Source organism: Orycteropus afer, unplaced genomic scaffold, assembly GCF_000298275.1.
Source record: "Orycteropus afer afer isolate SDZICR_OR568_19922 unplaced genomic scaffold, OryAfe1.0 scaffold00583, whole genome shotgun sequence".
NCBI lineage: Eukaryota > Metazoa > Chordata > Mammalia > Tubulidentata > Orycteropodidae > Orycteropus > Orycteropus afer.
Window position 1 is genome coordinate 601,248 of NW_006922170.1, and position 11,944 is coordinate 613,191.

The 11,944-nt window shown below is 44.7% G+C and overlaps 1 pseudogene; it reads right to left on the reverse strand.

Moving 5' to 3' along the window:
* LOC103210295 overlaps positions 1 to 11,944 on the reverse strand; it is a 55,716-nt pseudogene that overhangs the window by 9,152 nt on the left and 34,620 nt on the right.

Consider the following 11,944-nt stretch of genomic DNA (forward strand, 5'->3'; position numbering starts at 1 on the left):
ATACCATGGACCGCTAGAAGAATGAACAAATTTGTCTTGGAAGAAATACAGCTGGGAGGCTGCTTAGGAGTAAGAATGGTCAGACTTGGTTTTTCTTACATCGTTCATATTATCAGAAGGGACCAATCCCTAGAGAAGGATATCATGCTTGGGACCTTAGAGCGTCAGCAAAAAATGAGGGAAGCCTCTCAACGAGATGAATTGGCACAGTGGCTGCAACAGTGGGCACAAGCATAGCAACGATTGTGAGGATGGCACAGGACCAGGCAATGTTTCAATGTGGTGTTGTACATCGGGTCACTGTGAGTTGGAACTGACTCAATGGCACCTAACAACAACAGCAGGTAAAGCACCTGGCACAGTGCTATTGCCATTAATTTGAGGCCAGAGGACCATCCATCCCATCCAGAGAATATCAAGTGCTCTTTGACAAAGAAAATCAAATTAAAAAATCAAAACTGCTGCTTATCAAGAAAAGTAAGAAATGTTTCTCATAGGAGTATATTTTGGGTATGAGGGTGTCTTTCTCAGCTGTATGCAATGGAAAGCCCTGAGAGTTTGTTTCAAAGGCCACCTCCCCCCTTCCCATCTGCTCTTCCATCCCACAAGCAAACAATTGCCATCGAGTCAATTCTGACTCATAGCTATCCTGTAAGACAGAGTAGAACTGCCACACAGGGTTTTCATGGCAGTGAACTTTATGGAAATAGATTGCTGGGCTTTCTCCCACCTCGAGTTGCAGGGTGGGTTTAAACTGCCAAGTTATAGGTTAGCAGCCAAGAGCTTAACTGTTGTGCTACCAGGGCCTCTTGAGGGCTGGCAGCAGGGCCAGGATCTTATGGCCACCAGTAGGGAGATGCATCATTCCTCATTCATGGTCTTCACTTTCTCTTAGAGCATGTGAGTCCTCACACTATTGATCTGAGGACATTTCTCCTTAGGCCAAGACTCACAAGTCCTTGAGAACTCTGAACAGTGTAAGTCAGCGGAGGCTCAGGCTGACAGCTCTGCCCAGTGTGTTGGAGCACCCCGTCCTCACTGATGGGAGTCCTCATCTTGACTCCTTGACTCCTGTCACCTGGATTAAAGTATTCCTGTGAAATCACATCCCTGCAAAACCTCAAACAGTTTCCCTACTGCTTACATTGCAGAGAATGGGTAGCTGTCCCAGAGTGATGTGGGATGGGGACACTACACCACAAGACAGGAGGCCCAGGGTAGGTGGTGGCTGGGCGGGTAAACACACACTGATCTATTCTAGCACTTCCTCCACCAGACCTGGCATCTGTTTGTCATCTGTCCTAAAAGTTTCCTTTGTATAGGAAAGGAGCCATCCAAGATGATTTTGTATCAGATGCTTTGAGGTTATCGGACCTTGCACATGTACATGATCATAATGTTCCCCAAATATTCCCTTCCTTCCTTACTCATTTTATTGCTTATGCTCATTGCTATGGCTCTGTATTCTAATCCTGTACACTGGCACAAAATTACTCTTTTCATCCCTAGATATATTTTGTGGAAGTGAGTTGTAAAGTGAATTAAGAGACACAAGATCTACCTCAGGCTGTACAAGTGGAACACTGTGGGCTCCAGACAGATTCAGATCAGGGGTCTTGTGTAGCCCTGTCACTTAGTAGAGCTGTGAAAATGCAAAAATTAGAAATTCTTCATTGATAAAGTAACTCTGAGATATGTAGCCTAAAAAGCATTTGGAATGTCTATAATACATGTAAAGTACCTGTTACCATGCCTGGGATGTTTTGGGTCCTTAATGTATGGAAGTTATTACTGTGATAGTATTGGCTCCAGTTGATACCACTCACCTATTTTTTTTTTCTTTAAATCCAAGATTTGTGGGAGAATATGCAGTGATTCAGAGAAAAGAAAATTAAATGAGCCAAAATACTGCTTAGGAAGGAAAGGTAGGTAGTATTTGGGATTAGGGAACCTGTAATATGTGAGTGTGGGATACAATTCCCCAGTTGGATGTAAGACAAGGCTTCTAGGATTGTCAATGCCAACAATTCCCCCTCCCAGCTGCCTTTGCATCTTACTCACCCCTCATTTCATTCATTAAACCACCACCAAAAATCTGATCTTCACTTGGACTTCGCCTAAGGACACTTAGGAAATCCTAATTCTAACATCCTTTGAATGGAGTGGGCTCTGGCTCCCACAGTCCAAGACAAAGGTCTAGAACAGTGGCTTCCTCACATCTTAGCCCAATGGAGTATCACCCTATTTCTCAGAAACTTCCTGGAAATGATGCAAATAAATACCCAATCAGTACATGTGTTCAAGTGCACTGGGACAAGAGCACAGAACACTTCCCAGTGGCATTCCTCTGGTTTACCCACAATCCCAGATCTCCATTAAGACCCAGTCTCCATTCCAGGTTTAATCTCCCCCAGTTATGGGAGTGTCTGCTTCTGGGCACCCCTACCACAGGCTCGTTAATTGTCCTCACTTCACCGCAACCTCCACCCACTATTGTTCAGCATCCCATGTACCCTCAGGCACTTGGAATTTCCCAAAACCTCACACTGCCTTGACTCAGGCCTTTATGCTAACTGCTCTCACCTAGACCTCCCTTCTCACTCCCTTTTACTTGTTATTTAGGTCTGAAAGCACATCCCACTGATTTCATTATCTGATAGCTGCTGTTCAACTTTAACATGTATGACCATGGGATTGGGCTTCTTTTAAAGCATTTCCAGTAATACCTTAAAGCCCACCAAATACCAGGGGCTCAGTTAATATTTGAGTTATAAAATAAACAATGAACAAAATGTCTAATTTGCTGCACTTTTATTTCTATATCTTTGAATCCAGATAAATCCGGGTATGTATCTTTTCATTTCCAAAAACAGATATTACAAGAAAATAAGCAAACTAAGATTCAACAAGATGTACTGAAATATTTTTCTTCTCTTTATCCCAAGTATTCTACTATGGGAATCATTCACATTTCCAAGAAAACCTCTATTCTTATCCATGCTCCTTTTTTTGGATCACAACATAAATTTCAGGATGTCCTATTTGTTTTTTAGAATATCAAAACACTTTCATTAATGTATGAAAGCAGCAATAAACAAGTGATCCATAACATTCATAAACTTGGATTATAAATCAAAATAAATATTATACTACAAAAAAAACAGACTTTTTAAAGTATCCTCCAAGAAAAAAAGATAAATCTCAAAGCTACCCATGTAGATCTAGAACAAAAAGAAGACATACGTTGTGTCCCCTCCAGCCCTAATTCTCCTCCACTATTTAGAAGGTTGACACCACTTTCAAAAACAAAATGAAGAATCTGCCTCATTTCACTAGGGATAGGAGGACCTGCTGGACTCAGCCCTGAAATGGGCCCTGGCAGCGGCATTGGGACCATCCGCAGCTGTCACTCCCTCTTCCTTTTCTCTCCAAATTTCCTCATACAAGTTTGGAAAGGCACTGGGTTCCATATCATTCACCTTGGCCAAAAATGCCAGGACTTTTGTTTTGTTGGCCTCAGCGTGAGTTCTGGGACCCCAAAGGAATTCATAGTGTGGAGGATCACTGTTGGGCACCTGCTGGTACTCCAGGTACCCTTCCTGCACCAAATCTTTGGTGATGAACTTCCTGGGATCTCCAAAGATGGCATGCCTCTTCCCATCATATACACCTAAAGCTTTCAGGAATTTCCAGACTTTCTCCTCAGTGACCCGGTAGCCATTCATGTAGATCAAGGCCAGGAGAGGCATCAAGAGGCCATTCCTGGGATAAGCCCTGGCATCAAACACATGCTTTTCCTGGCTGATCTCCAAATTGTTGACAATGTCATAAAATTGACCCTTGGAGTCAACCTCCACCAGGTTGAGGCCAAAAACTATCTCAATGTGCTCACAGGCTCTCCTCAGGATCTCTGGGAATTGCCCCCTGAATATTTTGTTGATGACCTTCATCATTTCTGCCTTCAAAATGAGCTCTCTGTTTTTATACTTCTGCAGCAGAAACTGCAACAACCTGAGCACACTCCTGCTGAGAGGGTCTCTGTGTGATTTCTCAGTGGGGGGAGGGGCCACAGAGGAACTTGCATTTAACTCCACTTGGCCCTCTGCACCTTCAGCAGCAGTTGTGCAGGACACACCATCAGCATCAGTGGTGGTTGATGGGACAATCTCAGGCCCCTGGGGAAAGCCAGCAGCTGAGGAGCTCTGGGAAGAACTCCCAAAGGGAGAAGAGGAGTGGGGAGACCCTTCCTCCTCTGCTGCAGTGTCCTGGGCACCCTCAAGACCATGGTCATCACCTCTGGCCTCAAGTTGGGCTTTAAGTCGGGCCTGGTGACGTTTCTTTCGGGCACGGAGCTTACTTTTATGACCACGAGGCATGACGACTCTGGTCAAGGAGAGCAGGCAGGACTATGGGAGCAGGACAGGTGGTGGGGGGCTACTGCGGAAGAAAGTCTGAGGGAGTGTCAGCCCCTTTAGCAGGTAGATTCCTCTTTGGCTTTAACAATGGCTGTTTAGGCAGGATTCTTGGAGGGTACTGTTCTAGGAACACAGAAGGCTTCTCATCTGGTCAGCCTGTCCTGAGAACCCTGTGGAAGAAATTAGGGTGAGGCTTAGTTTGCAGTTGCCAGCAGGGCCTGGCAGTGGGGAACCTCTCCACTGGGATAGTGGGGAGTCTACTCATTGCACTTTCAGGGCCATCAGATCAAGAGTTTGCAGGGTTTGTGCCTCATCCCATGTGCTTCCCTGAACTGGACACCTCAAAGCCCCCTGGGTCCCTTGGAGTAATTGAAGGAGCAGCTCAGCTACCACCTTTGAAGGGTATTTCAGTAATGACAGGGAAGTGGGGCATGTTCTGTCCTGAGTTCCTTGGAGGCCTCAGTCCTCATTAGGGTCCTCACCCTGACTCTGGAACAATGTGGAAGCCCTCCCTGTCTTGGATAAGGCCTATCTGCTCATCCCAAAGCCCTCAGTTTCTAGAGACCTCTTAAGGAGCAGTAACATTTGCCTCACCTGGCTGCAAATGCCTGTGGTTTCCCAAGGCTGATAGTAATGGAGGGCTTCTGCACTGACTTCAATTAGGGTGATTCCCTCAATCCTCAGGATCCTCACCTTGACTACTGGTAATCCCTGAAATTCCTCCATCTGCTTACCTTAGGCTGCCTATTTTGACCTGGTCTCTCAATTACCTGAGATGCCCAAGGTGGACATGAGTGTGACTCTCACTATCAGCATTCCCAGGTCATCCAGGTACAAAAGCAGGGATGAAGTCCCCCGTTGTGTCAAAGAGGAGTTGTATCATCATAAATCACTGTCTTCACTTTAATGTCTGTTAATAAGCAAATCTCCCACCTTTACTGGGACAAACCAAAAACCAAACTCACTGCCATCAGGTGGGATCCAATTCTTAGTGACCCCTCCTTGGTTTCTGAGGTGGTTATCTCTATGGAAGTAGATTTCCCAATCTTCCTTCTAAGGAGTGGCTGGTGGGTTTGAACTGCCAGCCTTCTGGTTAGCAGTCAAATGTCTTATACAGGTGTCCCCATTGGTCCCAGGATTTCACATCCTTGAGACCACCTGCCCCCAGGAGCAAACTACAAGGTTACCTCTGCTTGACATCTCTCACCATGGCTTCTCAGGACCAACCACAGCAGGGAGATTTGGGGCAGCCACCCCTCTTCAAAAGGGATTAATTCCTTCTTTCTCCTTGCAAGATTAGTTCTTTGACTCCCCCTAGTTGTTGGATCCTGTCTCTGTTGAATTGGGACCGCCAGCACTAAGCCAAGAATTTCATCTGCTTGAAAACTTCCAGGCAAAAGTCAGGAGGAACTGAACCTCCCAGATTTGTCCTGGGCTCCCAGAGCTTAGGGCAAGAACAAGGTTTAGTGAAATCCTCCCCATTTTGGGATGAGTGGTTCCCAGTACCTCAGTCATGTTTTCATCTTCACTCTGCACCATTCCTGGGACCCACCACTCTGCTGACCAGACAGAACCTTACTGAGACCTCAGACTTGGATGTCGAGGGTGAGCCACCCCATGTGGACCCTGATTCAGGAGCACTAGGTATGTGTGGAGGGGCCAGGAGACACCACAATTCCCAGTTAGGTGCTGCCTTTGTCCCTCACCCAGGCTTCAGGCCTTGGCTCTGGGTAGGGCTTGGAATTCCTCTCTCCTGACAAGAGTCCCCCTTAAAGCAGGGGTGGGCTTTATGGTGCAGAGTAAGAACCTCACCTGTTTAAAGGGGAGTCAGGGCGCTGTCCATCTGACTACCGCTCTCCGGGGCACTCCCAGGGCTGAGAGCAGCGGCGGCTTTGGGCAGTCCCTCTTTTGAGCAGAAGCCTCCTCATAAGCACTAAGGGACATCACCTGGCCTCCAATTAGGGTCCAGGTCTCCTGCATCCTCAGAAATGGGGCTGTTCCTTCATATCATGGCCCTTCATTCCTGAGACTTTTCAGGCTTAACTCAGCCTGATGGCACTGAGGCTGGAGGGAGGGTCTAGACTTTATAGTGTCTCCCGTATTCTGGGATAGGTGGTCCCCTCAGTCAACATTGAGGGTACCCACCATGAATCCTGAACAGTCCTGAGCCTCCATTGTGATGTTGAGCTCACACAGCTGAATGCAAAGGTGGTAGCTTTCCGGCACTTCGGTCACAAAAGACAGGATTCTAGGGTATGTTACATCCCACCAAGGTGTTTTAGGGGCGTCCACAGGGCAAGACTATTGGGTAACCTTTGAGGGCCAATAATAGGGGTGGGCCGAGGCTCTAGGGAACCCAAAATTTTGGATTCGATGGTCACTTAGTGATCACTTAGAGTCCTCACCTTGACACGCATCAGAGCCTGGGGTTCCTGCCTGTACAGACCTCAATCACAGGGTCAGAACTAGCCTGTCACCTCACAGAGGCTCTCACAGGGGGAGGTCAGGGCATGCCGCATGGCTACCCTGCCTGAGGTCTCACAGGGGTGGTGACTGGGTCAGTGCTCTGAGAAAAGCCTGTTTGGTAGGTAATTCCTTCCCCCAATTAGCACTCAGGGCCCACACCTTGCTACAATTAGGGACAACACTCCTCCCTTAACAGAACTGGGGCTTCCTGCATTAGATCAAAGCCTTCCCTGCCAATACCTTCTGTGCCAAAATCAGGGGACACATCAGGCCAACAGCTCTACCTGGTGCCTCCCCTGGGTCAAAACAGGAGCTGAACTCTGAAGGATCTTTCTGTTGGTGCGGGTCGCCTCAAAAGACACAAAGTCTTCACTTGGACTCCTGTTAGGTCCTAGTCTATTCCCTCTGTCGAAGAACCAGTAGTACTTCCCTCACCCACACCCTCATCACTCCACCAGTCTATTCCCCCACCCCATCCAGCACACACCAAAGCCCTTGCCACCCAGAAACCATATAGAGGAAATAAAGGGGAGCCTCAGACTAGGAGCTTTGGAGAAAACTCCTAGAACTCTTAACTGGGGTGGGGCTCTCTGAAGAGCCCTTTGTTTTGTGGAATCCTTAAAAAAAAAAAACCCGCAGGAAGTATCCTCATCTTGCCTCCTTTAAGACCTAGGTATCCCCTCTCTTCAAAACTAAGGACAAGTGCACTGTACTGAAGACCTGACACAATATCTGCATGGAGAGAAAATGAGGCTACTGCTTAGCTTGACACCTCTGAACTGTGCCTCAGAAAGCAGCTGCGAGTGATTTTATGGGGTCATTTGTGTTCTGTAGTGGATCGTTCTCTCATTGCTCAGAGTCCTCACCTTGGCTCCTGATCAATCCTGGGAATTTATTCTCCTTCCCTGAGGATGATGGGAACTCTGGTAGCACAGTGCCTAAGGCATCTGAGTGCTCACCAGAAGGTTGGTGGTTCAAACTCACCAGCCAATCTGTGGAAGCAAACCTGGGTAATCTGCTTCATAAAGATTTACTGCCTTGGAAACCCAGTGGGGATCTCTATGAGTCAGAATCAACTTGGTGGCAGGGGGTTTGGTTTTCATTTGAGGATGATCCTCTCTGATCAATGTGCATACCTTAATGGCACCATGCTTTGGAATCAGGGTGATCCACACTTGTCCAGAGCTCTTCAGGATCTGGCAGAAGTGACAGCAGACATGAGTCTCTATGGGACAACGTTGTTCTGTTTGGGTTCTGGAATCATCTTCATTCAGGGTCATCACCTGGATACTCACTGTATTGTTTTGCAAATAATATACATATTATAAAGTTTTTTGCAGGTTGTGCAACCCTCTTACATGTTACTTTCCTATGTGCACTATCTATGTCATATGTGTGTGGATGTTATTTATGTGGGTGTGAGAATGTGGTATCAGAGATTGAGACTCGTATATCTACTGACTTAAGGTGCCCCATTTAGGCCAAGGCTCTCAAGTTGCTGAGAATTCTGAAGAGGAAGGGAGGTGATGCTCAGCCTAACAGCCCTACCTAGGGCTTTGTAGGTCTGAGAACAGGTGCTAGTTGGTCTCTGTGTGACCCCTATATTCTGGGATATTGGTCTTCCCAGTCCTTACTCCAGATGTGGTCTTCTTGGTTCTTGTCTCTTGGATTAAAGGGTTCCCGGAAAATGTCATCCCTCCAACTTGTGAATAAGTTCCCCACTGGAATCTGCAGAGATTGAGTCCCTGTCCCAAAGGTGATGTGAAATGAGGAAGCTATACCACAATGACAGGTGCTGGGCTGTCAGAGAAAGACGTTGATCTATTTCATAATTTCATCAGCAGGACTTGGTAAGTATTTTATATCGTGATTCAGGCCTAAAAGATTTATTTCATACAGGAAAGGCTACCTCTAAGAATGTTTTGTGAGCCCCTATGTTTGGAGGTTATCTGATACAGCAGAAATAGATGATCGTGTTTCCAATAAGAATTATCTCTTTATCTCATTTATTCATACCAGTCATTTATTTTGGTATTCTTATGGTTCTGGCTGTGTATTCCATCCCAGGGCTTTGGCCACAAAGATATTCTTTTTCTCACCTGAGACACACATTGTAGTGCAGAGAAAAAAAGTGAATTAAGACACACAAGGTCAGCCTCTGGTTATGAGGTGTGGAATAGGGTGGGCTCCAGATGGTTAGATGGAGTCTAGCCCTAGTATGTACCAGACTTGTGAATGTGTGCACATTACCAAACTCTCTGAGCACAGGTTCATTGTATGTGAAGTAGATTTAACAAGTCCTGTCTTCTAGGCTTGTTGGAATGTGAGTATTGTATGCAAAGCACCACATTCTGATTATTTATTATTGAACCAATGACAGATCATCAATTTCTCATTTACATGTTTCAGTTGAAGTGGAAGAACATTAAAACAAGTCAAAGAGAGCCAAATTACACCCTTGAGTATATTATACTTGACTTTGGAGACCATCTGAAGAATAGATTTGATGCATTCAACACCAATGACCAAACAGTAGAGGAGTTGTTGGACATCATAGATGAAGAAAGGAAAAGGCCATTAAATGGACAGGAAAGGAAGAAAAGATCAAAAAATATGTCAGAAGAGACTCTGAAAGTTTCTCTTGAATGGAGAGTAGCTAAAGCAAACAGAAGAAAAGATGAAATAAAAGAGCTGAACAGAAGATTTCAAAGAGCAGCTCAAGTAGACAAAGCCAGTAACTATAATGAAATTTGCAAAAACCTGAAGTTACAAAACCAAAAGGGAAGAACATGCTTGGCATTTCTCAAGCTAAAAGAACTGAAGAACAAATTCATGGCTTTGAATTTTTCAAGTTGCAATCTTGAAGTATTCTATGGGCAAAATATTGAACAATGCAAGAAGCATCTAAAGAAGATGGAAGGAATACACAGAGTCACTGTTCCAAAAACACTTGGTTGATGTTGAAACATTTCATGAGGTAACATATGACCAACAACTGATGGTATGAAAAGAAGACATACAAATTGTACTGAAGGAATGGACATAAAATAAAGTTCCAGGAATTGAAATACCCACTGATGTTTCAAGAAATGAATGCAGTGCTGGAAGGGCTCACATGTTTATGCCAAGAAATTTGGAAGACATCTACCTGGCCAATTGACTAGAAGAGAGTGATATTTGTGCCCATTGCAGAGAAAGATGATACAAACGAATGTGGCAATTAATGGACAATATTGTAATATCACAAGAATTAAAATTTCGTTGAAGATAGTTCAAAAACACTTGCAGCAATACACAGACAGTGAACTGCCAGAAATTCAAGCTAATTCAGAGGAGGAGCGGGAACATGGGATAACATTGCTGATGTCAAATGGCTATTAGCTAAAAGTAAAGAATCCCAGAAAGATGTTTACCTGTGTATTATTGACTATGAAACAACATTCACCTGTGTGGATTATAACAAATTATGGATAACATTGTGGAGAATGGAAACTCCAGAACACTTCATTGTGATCATGAGAAGCCTGTGCATAGACTAAGATGGTCATTTAAATAGAACAAGGGGATGCTTTATGGTTTAATATCAATCTGTAGGCTGAGCAAATAATCTGAGAAGCTGGACTAGATGAAGAATGCACTATCAGCATGGGAAGCAGAACCATTAACAATCTGTGATATGCAGATGACACACCTTGCTTGCTGAAAATGAAGATTTGAAACACTTACTGATGAAAATCACAGACTACAGCCTTCAGTATAGATTACATGTAAACATAAGGAAAATATGAATCCTCACAATTAAACCAATAAGCAACATCATGATAGATGGATAAAAGATTGAAGCTATCAAGGATTTTATTTTAATTTGGATCCCCCATCAACTCCCTTAGAAGCAACAGGCAAGAAATCAAAGTACTTATTGTATAGGGCCAATCTGCTTCAAAAGACCTCTTTCAAGTGCTAAAGAGCCAAGATGTTACTTTGATGACTAAGGTGCACCTGACCGAAGCCATGGTATTTTCAATCATTTCATACGCACATAAAAGCTGGACAATGAATAAGGAACCCCACAACAGAATTGATACATTTGAATTGTGGTATTAGTGAAGAACATTGAATGTAACACGGACTTCTAGAAGAATGAATAAATCTGTCTTGCTGGAAGTACAGCTAGAATGTTCCTTAGGAATCAGAATGGCCAGACTTGGTCTCACTTAATTTGGTCATGATGTCAGAAGGGTCCAGTGCCTAGAGAAGGATGCAATCCATGGTAATGTAGAGGAAGGGAAGACCCTCAGTGAGATGGATTGACACAGTGGCTGCAGTGATGGGCTCAAGCAGGGCAGTGATTGTGAGGATGGCGCAGGACCAAGCAGTGTTTCAATGTGGTCACGATGAGTCGAAACTGACTCGATGGCACCTAACAACAACAACATGTAAAACACGTGGCACAGTGCCTGTCATGGTTTGAGATTTTCAAGAATAGCAATGTTACTGCCATTATTTTAATCCCAGAGGACTATGCATCCCAGCAGGATTTTTTTTTTCCCCATCTGGGAGATGTCAGAGGGTATAAAAGCGCTCTTCGGCAAAGAAAATCAAATCAGCAAAAATGCTGCTTAACAAGGAAGATTAAGTAATATTAAGTATATTTGGGTATGAGGATGCCTTTCCCAACTAGATACAACTAAAAGCCCTGGGAAATATTTGTTTCAAAGAGCAACACCCTCCTTCCCTCTAAGCTGCCCTTCCACCCAAAAATAAAAAAACAAAAATTTGCCATTGAGTCGATTTCAATGCCTAGTGAACCTGTAGGACAGAGTAGAACTGCCCCAGGGAGTTTTCATGGCAGTGACCTTTGTAGAAATAGCTTGCCAGGGCTTTCACCCCCCTAGACTTGCCGGGTGGGTTTGAACTGTTGACTTTTAGGTTAGCAGCCAAGTGCTTAACTATTGTGCTACAAGGATGTCTGAGGGCTGGCAGCAGGGGCAGAATCTTACAGCTCTCTGGTTGGATGCTTCTATCATTCCTCATTCACAGTCCTCACTTTCTGTCCAAAGCTG